The sequence below is a fragment of the Myodes glareolus genome, chromosome 3 (assembly GCF_982192425.1).
Source record: "Myodes glareolus chromosome 3, mMyoGla1.1, whole genome shotgun sequence".
Lineage (NCBI taxonomy): Eukaryota > Metazoa > Chordata > Mammalia > Rodentia > Cricetidae > Myodes > Myodes glareolus.
Genome location: NC_142028.1, coordinates 53,452,583 through 53,457,149, shown reverse-complemented (window position 1 = coordinate 53,457,149; position 4,567 = coordinate 53,452,583). Strand labels below are relative to the sequence as shown.

Below are 4,567 nucleotides of genomic sequence, written 5' to 3'. Positions count from 1 at the left end.
GGGGGAGGAAGAACAATTTTTCTTTAAGGGCGTGGTACCTAATAGGTCAACCACACTCCAGGGGGATGGTCTCACACTCATGAGTTTACTTGGTAGGTTAAGAGAAAAGGATGTGAAGTTGGGAGGAGGTGGAGAGGTGAGAGTAGATTTAGGAATTTGGGAGATATTGAGGCCGACTAGGATCAAAATACATTGTATGAAGTTTTCAAGGAATAAAACACTGTGTTGAAAATGCTTCTAAAGTTTGCACAAAAAGGAACTCATTGGGAGATAGCTAACTTGGTGGTTAAGGATGTTTGTGGCCAAGTCTGGCCATGTGACTTGAGTTTGATCCCCAGAACCCATATGGTAGAAGAAAGAAACCAACTCCTACAGGCTGTCCTCTCCCCTTGGTTCCACAGCAGTCACAGCACGAGCCCCACGCTCACACAAATAAATAGATGTAAAAACGTCTTGGTTTTAGTTTGTTTCTGAAATCAAGTTAGATAAGGTGGTGTAGGCCTCTGGGTCCAGCATTCAGAAGGCAGAGGCAGGCGGAGCTCTCTGTAAGTTTGATGCCAGCCTTGTCTACATAGTGAATTCCAGGGCAGGCAGAGCTTTATGGTGAGACCCTGTCTCAAAAACAAACAAACAAACAAACAAACAAACACCAAAAGAATTTGTGGGAAAGCTTGCTATAGGTGCGGGTTCTCAGTCCCCAACCCTGCTCCCAGTTTGCAATCTGCAGTTTGATTGGCCATGCCCCAGTAACTCTGGCGATATCTGCTCATGATAGCACTTTGAGGAAATAGTCGTATTTTCTGCTCTTGCTCTGCACAGTACAAGTCTCGTTCCCTGTTCCTTGAATCTCCCTCTCCAGCGGCTCTAGAAAACTCTACCAAACTGCACAAGCCAGCACAACTTACCTGGAAGCCGGGAGTGCAGGATCCCCACAGGCTCCCTTGTGCTGGACGATCACCAGGTTGTCCTCAGTACCCTTAAGCTTGCAGATGACATTTTGAGTGGATACTTGATAATTTTTTTTGAAATAAGATCTAAACTTTTGATAAAACTCTAAATAAATATAATGGATGTGTTATTTTGTAGTCCTAACAGGCCATGGGACAAACTTAGATTTTGGAACTTACCTTCCTACACGTTTTAGGACGCTCTTTCTCTGAACATGTGCAGCTTCACTTCTTTTCCTAGGGCATGACCCACATCTTGGCACAGACTTTCCTGCCTTGGCAAACAGAGGAAGAGCATATGCTGGGAGATGTGGAAATCACGCCTGCTGACCCCTCCCCATCCCTGGCAGCCATGTCTCTTGGCTCTGTTATTTACATGGCTTGTTATGTGGGACTCTTCTTAGGCAACTGGACACCCTCCTGTTCACTCCTGTGTCCACGAACGTAAGTTTTTCAAAGGCAGATTAAGATTACATTCTGGGTGGGCAGTGGTGTCGCACGTCTTTAATCCCAGCGCTTGGGCGGCAGAGGCTGGCAGATCTTTGTGAGTTCAAGGCCAGCCTGGTCTACAGAGCAAGTTTCACGACAGTCAGAGCCACACAGAGAAATCCTGTGTTGAAAACCAAAACCAAACCAAAACAACAAAAGATTAAATTCTGGTTAAATAGGAGTGGAGTTTGGGCATATTTGTGAGGTTTAGTGTATTGAGTTTATTACGACCAAAGAAGCTGCAAAATAATTAAAATATCTTATATTCTCTGAACCTGTGAAAGAAAGCAGGTACTGGAAACTTGAGAAAGTGAGCTTCCTTTCAAATTTGAACTTGGGCACAAAACCTAGATCTACCAATGAAATCTAGAGTTGACCTTGGAGTCAACAGTAGGGAGGGGAAGTAGCGGGAACTGTACTGAAATGATGGTGTGGTTGTGGCCATTTTCTGTCTCCAAATGTGATAGTGACAGTGTCTAGTGTTTGGGGTGCAAAATGATGTTTACTGTCCCATGGTTGCCTGCATGGTGGCTCCGTAACCCAGTTCTATCAAGACATAAGTTACCCAGCCGTTCTCACAGGCAGACTTATACGCTGGGCTCTGTTGCATTCCTTGAAGGTCCAGAGAGACTTTGCACTTCTGCTGAACCAACCTTACTAAGTTGGTAAGTTTCCACTGACTCTTTTCCTCAAACACACCCTGTACAAATCTGGTTCCACACCTTCCTTGTGTCCCCTCTTATTTTACCTTGGAATGATATACTTTCAACTGTTTTATCAGACTGCAATTCATTTAAACATCATTATGAGTGGTTATAGAGATGCTTCAGCTCATAAAAGTGCTTGTCACACAAGCTTTGATGGCCCGAGTTTGATCCATAGCACTTGCCTGAGAGTGGAAATATAAATGACGCCAGGGAATTGTCCTCTGACCTCTATATGTGCACCTTGTGATGTGTACTTCCCCCAGTAATAATAAAGCAGAAGTAGTTAAAAAGTCATCATGACAGAGTCTTCTTTCTTACTTAGAAATATTTGGTCATGGTGACTCGGGAGAAAGCTCACTTGGTAAAGTGCTTGCCAGGCAAGCATAAGGTCCTGAGTTCAATCCCCACCACCAAAATAGAACTGGGCTGTGTGGGATGTGCTCATCACTCCAGTGCTGGTGAGGCAGGCAAATCCCTGGAGTTCATGGGCCAAGAACTCTAGCCAAAATGGTGAACTCCAGGATAATGAGACATCTCATAAACAATGTGGGTGTCACCTGAAGAATGATGTCCAAGCTTGATTCTGACCCTCGACATACACATTCGCCCGTACACATGTGAGCACATACACATGTGAGCATAAACAGAACGTTTGCGCATGTGTGTGTGTGCATGCATGTGTGATAAATTCTTGTTTCCCATCACTAGCTTCAACACATCACCATTCATTTCTCATTGCCCCTTTTCCCATGCGTTTGGTGATTAGAAAGGGAGGAAACTGATTAAGGCATCTCACTTACAAATATTCACATGTGTCTCTGAGCTAAGTTTAAAACCATACAGAGGTGGTGGGAGCATGATTCACTGGTAGGAAGCTTGCCTCTGATAAGGGAGGCCCTGGGTTATATGCCCAACAAAAGCCAAACATATCAACAACAAAAGCATACTAGCACTATCAGACCTACTAACGTGATTCAGTTTGGGTCCATGAGTTTTGAGTTTGTTTTAGGGAAGGTCCAAATACATTCCACACGGCATGTTTCAGGGATATACTTCTTTTTCTCTATTTTTAAAAACTGAAGTGTGAGTCACATGTCTATTATATCTCCAAAAACTGATGACAGATATTCCTTCCCCTTTGTTTCATGGCATTTGTTCAATATATAAGACTGTGTAAATATTGGGTCCGGAGGGATGCCTCAGTGGTTAAAAGCACCAGAATTACCAAAACCAGAATTACCTTAGCAGAAAATTCTCAAGGAGGACTTAACAGCGATGTTAGGGTCCCTCGTCAATTCCTAAAGGAGTCACTATGGCTTATACATGATATCATAAGGGGCAGAGTCATCGGTAAACTGCTAAAGATTCAGGAAATCACCTCGCATCCATCCACATGCAAACGACCCTAATTAAACGCTATGAGCTACTTAAAAAAATAGATGTGGAAGTAGAAGGGAGCTATGTTGGGAAGAAAAGGGTTTCCATTGGGAGTGGGAAGAAATCAGAGCGGGAAATCGGGTTTGATCCTTATCAAAACACATTATATATCCGTATCAAATTGTCAAATAGTAAATCAAAAAGTATTTGAAAAGATGGGATTCAATAATGATGAGGACAAAGTCACATACCCAGTGCAATGGATTATTTAAAATGCTGCAAAATCCCTGGCAGTGGCAGGCAGCAGAAACGCTGCAGGTCCCCAAGGGTGTGCAGTGGGTCATGTGGCAGCAGGCAGTGGGCTCTGAGAGCAGCCAGTCCCAAGCAGGCATGGCTGCAGGTCGCCGAGCTGTGGCTGGTTCAGGGCAGGGAGACATGCGGTAGCGGGCAAAGAGACAGAGACATGGATAGGTACGCCATGCAGAGTGAGGTTGGATATTTATTAAGTGGGTTATGGAAGTATGGAAGGGAAGGGGGAGGAGAGAGAGAGAGAGAGAGAGAGAGAGAGAGAGAGAGAGAGAGAGAGAGGAGAGAAGGAACAGCCGGGAGAGACAAAGCTGCCTCTCCCTCTCTGAGAGGGAGACTGAAAAGAGAGAGAATCAGGCTGCAAGCTGAAGATCAGCCTGTCTCAGCAGACAGGGTGGGGTGGAGGGAGTGGGCATGGCTTGTCTTTTAAAGAGACAGAACAGATCATTACACCCACTCCCACAGGGTGGCAGTGTAACAGGTAACCCTGTGAAGGTTTTCTGAACAGAAAGCAGAATGAGTCCAAAGGAAAGTTGGAAGAGGGAGAAACAGCAACTATATGTGTAGTCTTAAGACAGCTTCAGCTCAGGGCCACACCCTAGAGAGCTCTCTGTACTTCAATGAAGAAGAGCTCAGAAGTCTTGAATTTTCTCATTTTCTTTTCTTTCACTTTCAGAATGACCCTTTAGTTCTGGAGTATCAGTCACTGGCCTATGTAATGACTGACACAATGAACTGTTT

General features: G+C 44.5%; 1 long non-coding RNA gene across 1 annotated transcript; it reads right to left on the bottom strand.

Moving 5' to 3' along the window:
• Positions 1–453: 453 nt before the first annotated feature.
• On the bottom strand, positions 454–4,133 carry LOC125403225 (uncharacterized). Its single transcript, XR_007232873.3, has 4 exons — positions 3,772–4,133; positions 1,128–1,222; positions 906–982; positions 454–611 (listed from the first exon to the last, which is right to left on the bottom strand). It is a non-coding gene; the product is annotated as an uncharacterized LOC125403225 (long non-coding RNA).
• Positions 4,134–4,567: the final 434 nt, after the last annotated feature.